The sequence below is a fragment of the Pristis pectinata genome, chromosome 17 (genome assembly GCF_009764475.1).
Source record: "Pristis pectinata isolate sPriPec2 chromosome 17, sPriPec2.1.pri, whole genome shotgun sequence".
Classification (NCBI taxonomy): Eukaryota; Metazoa; Chordata; class Chondrichthyes; order Rhinopristiformes; family Pristidae; genus Pristis; species Pristis pectinata.
The window spans coordinates 19,524,711-19,538,420 of NC_067421.1; positions in this window are offsets into that span (position 1 = coordinate 19,524,711).

Consider the following 13,710-nt stretch of genomic DNA (forward strand, 5'->3'; position numbering starts at 1 on the left):
GAACTGGCGTAGCAAATCCTGGGTTCCCCAAATCAACTATCAATTATTGTGCATAGTACAATAAAAATAGCTCCAGATGGGTCATTCAAGCATCCAACCAGATCATTGGATTATGACACAGCAAAGGCTGAACCCAGTGAAGTCCTCTTTTCTAACATCTGGAGATCATGCTAAAATTCAGAGAGCATGAGCAAAGAAACTTCCTGCTGATTACAACCCATTGCCTTCCTTCAACTGATGAATTAGCACTTTTTTGTGAAACACCACAATAATACAGTGTTAAGAAAGTAAGATCATCCAGAATCTATTCTGGATATGAGATTTTAATGTCTCAGAGTCATTCAACAGAAACATTACTGATTGAATTGATCAAGCCCTGATGGACACAGCTACAAGATTATGACTTTGGCAGTTGGTATGAATACCTACATGATGGAAAGACCTGCTAAACTTCAGCTTCATCAATCCACCTATCACAGATATGCCTACCAAGTAATGCAGTCCAAGAGTGGCCACTTCATCTCAATGGAGGCTAAGGATGAAACAGCAGTGAGGGTCAGCCTTGCCAGAGAAGCCCATGACCCATGAAAGAATAAACCAAACTAGCTATGTATACAAATTATAGTATACGAGATTGAGACCATTGCACCAATCACATCTGTAATAGTGCAGAAGTGGGACCACAGCACTATGGACACTTGAATAACACCACAATAAGTGGGATGAGAGTGATTCTCATTTCATTAGTAACTGTGCACATCATTTACCCAGAATTAGTACCCTTCTAACTTGCAGAATATTTAAACAGTTTTTGGTCTGGGTCAGGCTACTTCATTGCCACACTGTACAAGACTGGCATAAAGGGCAGCTTTTTACAAGGGTATGATCATGCATGGCAGACCATTGAAATTTCCCTTTTGTGGGCTGGAGATCATTCCCTTATCAATGAGAAAGCATTTGTGTGGTTGTGCCATGATGTTGAGGAAGTTTTTAAGAGAAGTTAAATAATTCGACACACTTGTAAAACAACTGACATGAGATGCATGCATAATTTTGTTTCCAAATGAGTGTCCAATGGCCATTGGGAAAAAGTCAATGACAGCATTCACTGAAATATTTACATTGTCTGGAATGACCCCGCTCCCTCTGTTTCTTCTTTCCAATGAGGTGGAAACTGGGGGAGTACAATGGTTATTATGGGTGAATATTGTACCTTGAATATTGCAGTGGCATTACTGACTAGATAGTAAGACTTATTTAAGATAGTGGGACACAAGTTGCTGTCAGTGGCAAGCCACCCATGCTTTTTATTCTATCATTGGCAGGCTTGATTGCCAGATAGTGGATCCACCTCACAAAATTTCTATGACACCACATTCAATTAGAATTTTCAGGCTCTTAATTTCTAAGAAAAATAGCAAGTGAATACATTATGAAAAGTATTTGCTGTGGTAGCTGTATCTCGGTAGCCATGTGTGTGATCCTGATTGGACTGGAAAGTCATGTGGTGTGCCTGCTTTGCAGAAATGTAATGCTGTTTTGGATGTTCAATATACCAACTTAAAGTCTCAATATGTAAATTGTTTGGGTGGGTTGCCTTGCAAATAAATCATTCTTTGGAACTGCTGAAGGACAATGATGATCCTTGCTTGGCAAGTTTTAGGCAAATCTGTACCATTAAAAAAGATTATTCGTGGTGTTTCCCCATGATCCCTTGCATGGGGATCCTTGTTTGTCGAAGGCCTTTGCCTGTACTGAGAAGGGTGCACAGCACACTACACAACATACGAGTAGGGATGTATTAAGGGGTGTCATGGAGTAGTGATATCTAGTATTTTGACATTTTTGGCTGAACTTCATAGTGAGCACACAGAAATAGTCAGCATGAAAGCAATTGCAAGAAGCTTTGTTTATTGTCCCTGTAGTGATTGTGACCATGGTGGGTAAATGCACTGTTTGGAAGGTTGCAGGAACAAGTAGTCATAGTCTCTGTCTACAGGCACAATGAAAAACATAAGATACAGGAGAAGGAGTAGGCCAACTGGCCTATCGAGCCTGCTCCACCATTCAATCAAATCATGGCTGATCTGGCCGTGGACTCAGCTCCATCTACCTGCCTTTTCCTCATAATCCTTAATTCCCCTACTATGCTAAAATCTATCTAACTGTGTCTTATTTAATGAGGTAGCTGCCACTGCTTCCCTGGGCAGAGAATTCCACAGGTTCACTACTCTCTGGGCAAAGTAGTTCCTCCTCTTCTCTGTCCTAAATCTACTCCCCTGAATCCTGAGGCTATGTCCCCTAGTTCTAGTCTCACTTACCAGTGGAAACAACTTTCCTGCCTCCACCTTATCTGACCCTTTCATAATTTTATATGTTTCTCTCCTCATAGGGTAGTCCCCTCATCTCCAGAATCAACCTGGTGAACTTCCTCTACACCATCTCCAAAACCAGTTCATCTTTTCTCAAGTAAGTAGACCAGAAAAGCATGCAGTACTCCAGGTGCGGCCTCACCAGTACCTTGTATAGTTGCAGCATAACCTCCCTGCTCTTAAATTCAATCCCTCTAGCAATGAAGGCCAACATTCCATTTGCCTTCTAGATAACCTCCTGCACCTACAAACCAACCTTTTGCAATTCATGCACAAGCACTCTTAAGTCCCTCTGCACAACAGCATGCTGCAATCTTTCTCCATTTAAATAATAATCTGATCTTCTGTTTTTCCTTCCGAAGTGCATGACCTCACATTTACCAATATTGTACTCCATCTGCCAGACCCTTGCCCACTCACTTAACCTATCTTTTTCTCTCTGCATGCTCTCCACGTCCTCTGCACAATTTTCTTTTCCACTCAATTTAGTGTCATCAGCAAACTTCGATACGCTACACTGTACCCTCTTCCAAATCGTTAATGTACAGTATATCGTGAACAGTTGCAGGTCCAGCACTGACCCCTGTGGCACTACGCTCATCACTGATTGCCAACCAGAGAAACATCCATTTATCCCAACTCTCTGCCTTCTATTGGTTAACCAATCCTCTATTCATGCCATCACCCCCAACTCCATGCATCCTTATCTTATGAACAAGTCTTTTATGCAGCACCTTATCAAACATCTTCTGGAAATCCAAGTATACAACATCCACCTGTTCCCCTCTATCCACTGCAAGTGTTATATCCTTAAATAACTCCAGTAAGTTTGTCAAACAGGACCTAGCCTTCCTGAATCCATGCTGTGCTTGATGGAACCATTTTCATCCAGATGTCTCGCTACTCTTTCTTTAATGATAGCTTCAAGCATTTTCCTGACAACAGACATTAAGCTAACCAGCCTGTAGTTACCTGCCTTCTGCCTACATCCTTTTTTAAACAGTGGCATGACATTCACTGTCTTCCAGTCTGCTGGGATCTGCCCAGAGTCCAGAGAATTTTGGTAAATTATTATGAACATCTGTACTATAACTTCCGCCATTTCTTTCAGTACCTTGTGATACATTCCATCAGGACCAGGGAAAGAATCTACCTTTAGGCCCACTAGTTTGCTCAGCGCTACCCCTTTAGTGATAGCAATTATACTGAGGTCCTCACCTCCCATCGCATCCATAACACCTCTCTTTGGCACATTAAACGTGTCCTCTATGGTGAAGAAAGACAAAAAATAGTTGTTCAAAGCCTCAGCCATTTCCGCATTACCCAATATTAATTCCTCCTTCTCATCTTCAATATATATGTTTTATATTTTGTGCTAGTTTAATTTCATAATCTAGCATCCCTTTCTTTATTGCCTGCTTAGTGCTTCTTTGTTGTTTTTTTCAAGTTTTCCCTATATTCCAGTTTCCCACTACTCTTATATGCATGATCTTTTAGTTTGATGCCATTCTTTACTTACTTAGTTATCCAAAGCTGGCTCTCCCCACCCTTACTGTCCTTGCTTTTAACTGGAATATACTTTTGATGAGCACTGCAAAAAATCTCTTTGAAAGTCTTCCACTGTTCTTCAACTGTCCCATATATATAGCCTGTGTTCCCAGTCTACGCTAGCCAGTCTACACTAGCCAACTCCTCCCTCATTCCTTTGTAGTCTCCCTTGTTTAGGCAGAATACACTGGTTTTAGATCAAACTATTGCGTCCTCCATTTGTATGAGAAATTTAATCACACTGTGATCACTCTTTCCAAGAGGACCCCTAATTACAAGATTGTTAATTTTACCTGTCTCATTACATGGGACTAGATCTAAGGTAGCATTTTCCTTTGTAGATTCAGTAACATGCTATTCAAGAAAGCTGTCATGGATGCATTCAAGAAGTCCTCCTCAAGATGGCCTTGACCAATTTAATTTGCCCAATCTATGTGCAAGTTAAAGTCCTCCATGACAACTGACATTCCAATTTTACATGCATCAGATATTTCTTGGTTTATTGCTTGTACCACTGTAATGTTATGATTTGGTGGCCTGTAGACAACTTCCACCAGTGATTTTTTCCCCCATTACTACTCCTAATCTCTACCCAGATGGATTCAACATTCTGCTCCTTAGATCTTATATCATCTCTCAATATCTCCCTGATCTCAAACCTTAATTAAGAGCGCTACCCCACCTCCCTTACCTTCTGTCTATCCTTCCGTATTACCTAATACCCCTGAATATTTAATTCCCAATCATCTCCACCCTGTAACCACGTTTCTGTAATGGCCACTAAATCATGCCCCTTTGTACTGACTCATGCCACAAGTTCACTGACCTTGTTTTGAATACTACGGGCATTCAGATAAAGTGCCCTTACACTAATTGTCCTTTTAGAGTCTAGTATTCTTTGTGTCTTTTGCATTTGACTTTTCTGCACTCCACTCTTACTTTTCTCTTTTCTAACTTTTGCTTTGGTCTCTGCATTGCTTCCTTCTGTTTTTCTGCATGGATCCCCATCCTCCTTCCATATCAGTTTAAAACCTTCCCAACAACACTAGCAAACTATCTTCCTAGGACATTGATCCCAGTCCTGCCCAGGTGTAGGCCATCCTTTTTGTACTGGTCCCATCTCCCCCAGAACCAGTTCCAATGCCCCAGGAATCTGAAACCCTCCCTCCTGTACCACTGCTCAAGCCACATATTCATCCTAACTATTCTATTATTCTTACTCTGACTAGCATGTGGTACAGGTAACAATGCTGAGATTACTACCTTTGAGGTCCTATTTTTTAAATTTATCTCCTAGTTCCCTGAATTCAGCTTGTAGGACCTCATTCTGCTTTTTTCCCTATATCATTGGTGCCCACATGCACCATGACAACTGGCTCTTCACCTTCCCTTTTCAGAATGCACTGCAGCTGTTCCAACAAATCCCTGATCCTTGCACCCGGGAGGGAACACACCAACTGGGAGTCCCATTTGTGGCCAAGGAATCTCCTGTCTATTCCCCTTACCATGGAATCCCCTAAACACTATAGCTCTGCCACTCTTTTTCCTGCCCTCTTGTGCAGCAGAGCCACTGACGGTGCCATGATCTTGGGTACTGCTGCCTTCCCCTGATGAACCATCTCCCCCAACAGTATCTGAAGTGGTACATCACAGTGGTAGACCACAGGGGACTACTGCACTACCTTCCTACTACTGCTCTGCCTGTTGGTCACCCATTCCCTGTCTTTCCTTAGATCCTTAAACGGCAGTGTGAGCAACTCGCTAAATGTGTTATCCACAACATTCTCAACATTGCAGATGCTCCAAAGTGAATCCATGCACAGCTCCAGTGCCACCGTGCAGTCTGTCAGGAGCCACAGCTGGACACATTTCCTGCACATGTAGTCATCAGGGACTCTGGCAGCCTCCCAGAATTCCTGCATTGCACAGGAGGAACATGACACAGGTCTGAGCTCACCTGATATGTCTAAAAGCTTTGAGGAAAAATTTTGACTAGCTTAGGAAGTAGTAGAAAAACCTTATCCTAATGTTTCTCGCCTTCGTCACCGAAGCCCAGTGTTCACCAAAGCCCATAACCAGCAGCACTTTGATTAGGCAGCAGCCCCTCTCAAAATGGCCATTCCACTAGACCCTGCCTTTCTTTCATTGGCTGAGTTACCACACCCTTAGCCAATCAGAAACTACTTTTAAAAAAAGTTGTTTAAAGAAGAAACAACCTTTCAAAAAGAAGTAGCTGGCTCTTCCCCTCTACTGCTCCGGCTGCTGGAACTGCAAAACAACAAGAGGCCCAGTATTCACCAAAACCCACACTTAGACAACCAGCAGCCCCTCTCAAAATGGTCACTCCAAAAATCAGAGAGAACTGGGGGAAATTTGTGAAAAAGGGAATGGTAATTTCCTGGCACTGATCAATACTCATTCAAAGTGGATTAAAGTGAAACACATAGGTTTTTGTAGCACTAAAGATACAAATCCAGAGTCAAACAGTTCAAATATTGAACTGAAACTAAAACCTATAAGGTAACAAAGAAGGCTCCAAAAACACAGCTACTAGTTTAGATGTATTATTCTTAGTTATCAAATGTGCTTATCAATAATTTACTTGTATCGCACTGCTGCTTTTTTAAAAAAGGGAGTAGTATACTGTATCTTTAAGCATGGATGTCCTGATCTCTCTGCATCCTTCCATGTGTTCAATCTGTGATTCTGATTGTGAAGTGTGGTGTACTGCTTTGCTGCAATGAAATATTGCCACAGATGTATATTTTTTTTATTTCAGAACAGAGTATTTCCAGTTAATGTTTAAACATCCATACCTATGTGCCACTCCCTTTGAAAATTTTTGCAAATCGTAATACTCACGGATGATATGAATGACCAGTTTGCAAACTCTGCTTGGTCAAATTACTGACTGGTTTAGAACACTGGGTTCACAAGCTGCTCAAAACTTGGAAAGAAAATACTCTACCTCCATCCCACAGGAGGGGCTCAAAAATTCCAGATTCCAGCATTTGCAGAATCTCTTGTATCCCTGTCAAGAATTCCATTATTATATAGTTCCTAATGCTTGCTGAAGACTCCGCATTAGTTCACAGACAAAAACAACCTCTCACTATGTTAAGACAATTAAAATGATTAAGTTACAAAACATCATAATGAAGTTGCACAAAGAGCAAGCTCTTAAAGACTGTTTTCTTTTTTACAACATATTAATTTGCCTAATAACTGTAGTTGTATTACAGAAGCATTATCTTGTTTGGTAATTGTTCATCCTTCTACGTAAAAGGGTTTGAAAACAATTTTATCTTCTAATTTTTCAGAATTTACAAGTCAAAATACTAATAAGATTGCAGTAGAGACTAATGGATCATTGAGACTGTTTGTAAAACAGTAACGTAATTGAACATTTTAGATATTGTTTGGAGTTGTTTCATGAACCATGAAATGAGTTGTCTCTGGGGTATGCACCATTTGTTTTTAAATTAGATGGTCTCCTTTGGTGTGGCTCATGTTCATCAGTACATTCAATGTTCCCTGCTTCTTTGATAAACCATGCCATATACAATGTATTATTCTGATGCGAAGGAGAATGAAATATAGACTGTTTCTTTAGAACCACAAATCAAATTGCTCTGATTAAGCAGATTCTGGGGTTCCTTGCTTCTGGGTACATTCTGAATAAATTATATGGTAGGTATTTTGCTATATTTTGACAACCTCTTGGAACTCCCTAACACGTCTGCAATATCAGATAAAATCAACAGGAAATGAATGTATTTTTCTCATTTCCTTATTTGAACTGAAGAACAAATACATCTAATAAAACAAAACTTTCCGACGAGTTTATCAAAAGGAAACCAAAGACACAGTTGAAATAGACACCCTTGGTGATGGACGAGATGTGAATTACAAGTTCAGCTTAAGGGCAAACAGAAGGGGAAAGAATGGAACACTCATGTTGGTAATATATCGTAAAAGAGAAATGGGCTTTTTTTCAATTGCTTCATATATCCATCTATAGTACATTGACTGATGGGTACCATCTGCACTGTGGTAGATTGTAACAAGATCAAGACATGAGAGTTCACCAGAGAAGATGCTCACAATGCCAATTGTGTGATGCATTTGACTGAAAGTGTCTTACAAGTGCCTTACCAATTAGCTTTTCAATCTACAATGCCAATTCCACACCCAAAACTCAATGGATTTGACTTGGAATCTCCAGTAATTTACAAAATTTATTGAGGTGACTTGGGAATAATTTCCAGGTCAACTAGAAAATAAAACTCTACAATGGAAAGTAGCAATTAGTGTACCATTATGGAAACAGTAATATTAAAAGAGTGAATTGTGGGAATTGCAGTTCTTTCCACCCTTAGTTTTCACTTTTATCAGCTGCAATATCTGATGTCTGTGCACAGTACAAGAGAGAACAGGAAAAATTTGCCGGAAGGAAATGAATGTGTATATTTGTTAAGGGAGTCCAATGATTGTCCCACACAAGCTCCCCCTGCCGAGCCACACCTACAAATCTGATGTTGCAGCTACCCATGTGCCTTGTTGCCTATGTTTTGTCAGGTCTCAGTGTCACCTACATCTAAAAATTCCCATTTATGCCAATGCTCATGATTGGGTGGGTTTGTGGGATCCTGTCAGCTTCAATTAATATGAACATGTGGTTTAGAATAATCCCAACTCCTATTACTAGTGTTTACTGATGGCCTGTTCACAGATCTGCTTACCAAAGATTTCTTTCCACCACAGTCGACAAGACCTTAGATTTTATCTACTCCATTTTCTACACTTCTGGTCTTAACCATTCTTCTCCCTCCCAGGAGCAGGATAGAGCTCCCATTATCCTCTCATTCAACTCTACAGGACTCGACATTTAGTGGATCATCCTCGACTATTTCCGCAACTCCGTGATGCACATCTTTTCCTTGCCTTTCAGCATTTTGAAAAGGCCATTCCCACTGGCACATTCTGGTTCAGTCCTCCATCTGCGTCCTCAAAACTGACACTATCTTTTCAGTTTCTTCCCTCCCGCTGTCCAGTTTTCCAAATTTACTTCCTACATGATGAGTGATTAACTCGCTATTCTTTCCATTTAGGGCATTGTAATTGCTGCTCACAATGTGTTCTCTGTACACAGGGGAGACCAAATCCAAATTCATAAATGCTTTGTGGACCACCTTTGATCAGTCCACAACCATGATCTGGAGAATACTTTGACCTCCCTGTCTTCAGACATCCATCCTATTCTAACGATGGTAAGCTCAAAGAATAGTACCTCATTTCCACGTTATAGACTTCTGGACTCAGCGTTACAGCCATTATTTTCAGATAATCAGCTTTTCCAGCATTTTGATTTGAAATTCTAGTGCACAAAGTACTAAAAAAAATTCAGTAATTTTGTTTCATGATTCTCTGTTTCTCCCATCTGGACCTCTTCTAAACCAACCTTTCATTTCTTCACCTTTCCCATTACAACCCTCTTTCACCTGGTACTAACATTTCTTTTGTCATTTAATCTATCCTACCTTCCAACCTATAACAGACCTCCCTTTCATCTTCTCATTGTTCCCCTCTTTACATCTTAAAACCCATCAGTCTCTATAACTTTTCCCAGTTCTAATGAAAAGTAATTGATCTGAAACATTAATTCAGTTACACTTTCTAGTACGTGATCCAGCAATTCCAACATTTCTGCTTTTATTTTGCTGTTTTCACTCTCTGATTTTTGCAATTACACTGTTGCTTTTTTTTGTTCAGTCATTTTTCACTAGCTTGCTTCTAGATTGCCAGAGATTCAGTTCAGCTGAATTAGATTCTGTTTAGCTGCATACTAATCAGCAAATGCTAAGCATAATTCATTTCTGGTAATCAAACAAAACAATGTTCTCAATTACAGTTATAACGTCAAATTACTCATGTTACTTTTAGTTTCTATGGCTATTTATCCATCCCTGCACAAAAGTAGAAGCTGGCCAAACGGTTCAGTGAATTGTGGATTATCTGAATCCAACAGACCAAGATTAGGTTTAAAAATTAAGATTAAGGTATCAGAAATTATATGTGACAATATAAAAAGTTAGGGATAAGGAAAGGCCAATTGGCTCATAAAGCTTATCTCCTTGATACACTAATGCTTCCATGATTTGCATCTGATCCATTTATAGTGAACAATATATCTGTCTCAACTTCTCCACCTGCCAGATTGATCCAAACATCACTGAATAAATAATTTCTTCCATTTATGTCCTTGGAACTATTATACACAGAGGTGTAATAATAATATAATAAACAGAGGTGCTGAAGATGTAATTTTCAGGGAGGACTGTATTTGTATGGATTTCCTGGACAGCTTGAACATATTAATTGCTAATTCCTTCACGGATGACTCTAAAGATGATGAAAAATCTGAAAACTGGGGAGTCAGAAGTTACGGAGGTGATGGAGAGTGAATAGTTTGTCAACTTAATGTTGAACCAATATTAAGTGAGCTATATGTTCGGGGACTTCGAAGACAAATTTCAAATTTTTTTCAAAGATTTTTTTCCCACCAGCCCAAGAATCTGTAGGTAATTAATTCTGCCAAACAAGACAAAATGAGAATGAACTGCAGTCTTTCAGTCCTGTACAGTTGCTTGCTTTTGACATATAACTTTTAAATCAAACAACCTGCCTGTCCTCCAGATGCACTCCCGTGTGAGTCTGCAATTTCATATGCTAATGTAAGAACATGTGGGACTTCCTAATCCAATTAATGTCCATGCATAACATCATGATATTTGAGCAGGAAACTGACTTCATTATATAGGTACTGAAGAAAAAGAGCTGTCTCAACGTTACTTGTGCATTGTCTCCACCGCCAACCTCCACACACACACACACACACACACACACACACAGCTGAACAAAGATTGTTGTAAATCTACATATTTATATTTTAAATGTTTTTTTATTGTAGCTTACAACTCTGGCACAATTTTGTATAAATTAGTACATTTTAATAATCCTTAAAAATCTTTCAAGAACATAGAACTGAAGCATTACTAGCTTTAAATTACAATTTTGAATTACATTTTTATTTCATTTGGCTTTAAAATTCCACACTGCTCTCACTTTCACATGGTCCATCTCAGATTCCTCTTTCTTTTCTGGATCTGTCTGTCTCTGTCGCTGTCTCTGTCTCAAGCAATAGGTTAGCAACTATTAGACATCCATTACAAGTTTACAGACTCCACAGCTATCTTAACTATACATCCTTCCACTCTGATTTCTGTAAAGTTCCACTCTCTACATCATATCTGCTCCAATAATACTTTCCACACAGGTGAATCTGATATATCTGCCTTCTATCTTAACTGTGGCTTACCCCTACCATATCTGACAGAGTAATTAACTGCATCTCATCTCTTTCCCTCAAATTCATTCTCACTCACTCTCCTACAGAAAGAGCAAGGATAAAGTATCCTTATATTTCCACCCCACCCAACCACCCACCTTTGTATTCAACAGATCATCCTTCACAATTTTTGCCACCTTTGCCACTAGACATATTTTCCTCTACTTTCAGCAATCCAAAGGGATCATTCCCTTCACAGCTCCCAGGTCCGCTCTTACATCATCCACACCCCTTCTGACAGTTGCCATGCAATTGCAGATATTGCATCAACGGTCTTATTACCTCATCCCTTCCCACCATCCAGGGACCCAAACAATCCTTCCAGGTGAAGCAACAAGTCACTTGCACTTCTTCCAAATTAGTGTACTGCATTTGATGGTTGCAATGTGGTGTCTCATACATTGAGAAAAGCAAATGCAGATAGTGTGACTGCAGAAGTAACCTTGAATCTCCTTTTGTCTGTCACTCTATTCTCCATCCCACTCTCACTCTGACCTCTTGCACTGTTATAAGGCCCAATATAAGTTAGGGGAACAGCACTTCCTCTTCCATCTGGGTACATTCCAGACTCGATATTAAATTCTGCAACTCCAGGTAATTTGCTTTCTGATGGTCTCAGAACTAGCGAGTTCTGCTCTAGGTCATCCATCTGTAATATGTCTTAGCTTTTTCTCCCTCCACTAGCATGACCCGATCTGCTGAGCATTTCCTACAGCTCACATTTTTGGCTTTTGCACAGTAAATGGTAGGGCACTGAGGAGTGCGGAGGAACAAAGGGATTTGGGAGTTCAGATACATAATTTCCTGAAAGTCAAGTCACAGGTAGACAGGGTTGTAAAAAAGGCTTTTGGCATCCTGGCATTTATTAATCAAAGTATTGAGTATAGGAGTTGGAATGTTTTGGTGAGGTTGTATAAGTCATTGGTGAGACCAAATTTAGAATATTGTGTGCAGTTCTGGTCGCCGAACTACAGGAAGGATGTCAGTAAGATTGAAAGAGTGCAGAGGAGATTTACAAGAATGTTGCCAGGTCTTCAGGAATTGAGTTACAGGGAAAGACTGAGCATGTTAGGACTTTATTCCTTGGAGCGGAAAAGAATGAGGGGAGATATGACAGAGGTTTACAAAATGATGAGGGGCATAGACAGAGTTAATGCAAGTAGGCTCTTTCCACCTAGGTTAGGAGAGATAAGTACAAGAGGACATGGCTTTAGGGTGAAAGGGGAAAGGTTTAGGGGGAACATTGGAGGGAACTTCTTCACTCAAAGAGTGGTGGGAGTGTGGAATGGGCTGCCATCTGATGTGGTAAATGCAGGCTCGCTCTTAACTTTTAAGAGTAAATTGGATAGATACATGGACGAGAGAGGTCTGGAGGGATATGGGCTGGGGGCAGGTAAATGGGACTAGCCGAATAACGTTTCGGCACAGACAAGAAGGGCCAAATGGCCTGTTTTCTGTGCTGTAGTGTTCTATGGTTCTTTGCGTTTTCTCTCTCACTCTAATTGCCCTCATTAACCTATCAAACAGATAGTTTTTTTTACAGCTTATTTCCCACAGCAACACTGGCCACACGCTATCAGGGATCCTTCCTTTGTTCTATCCATCACCCCTCACCCCACCCAACCGCCTGTAACTTAACTTGCTTTCTCTCTTTTCCAGTTCAGGTCTTTGATATGAAACGTTAACTCTGTTTCTCTTTTTATAGATGTAGCATGACCTGCTGATAATTTCCAATATTTTATTTCAATTCCTTTGGGATCGGACTTTAAGCATACTTAAATTCTCTTTTCTTCATTTGAATCTTCACTTAATTCCCTGTTATTCTACCTGATTACCATTTTAGAGTGTTACAAAGCAAGAATAACATTTACACAGGTCATTTAGTCCAACTGGTCCATGCTGGTGTTAATTTTCCAAATGAATCTTTTCCTTGCCTTCTTCATCTAATCCCATCAACATATTTTTCAATTCCTTTGTCTCTCAATGTGTCCAACTACCTTCTCCAAAGTCAATAATGTGATTTAGTCTCAGTAATTCCTTGTTGTGGTGAGATTCACATTTTATCCATCTCTGAGCAAAGATATTTCTCTTGAATTCCCATTGGTTAAAATCTCTCATGACTATTATTTTATTGCCTTTACATATTTCAATATGTGCTTGTATATTTCCTTCCTTTCCTTTCTTCTATTAGATAGTCCATAGAATATCCTTTAGGACTAGATGGGTGGGCACCATGGTCAGCATGGACTGGTTGGGCTGAAGGGCCTGTATCCGTGCTGTATTGCTCTATGACTCCTGACTGATTGCATCATAGTCTGGTACAGCAATTCAAACACACAGGAACCTAAGAAGCTACAGAGAGTAGTGGACTTTGTCTAATAC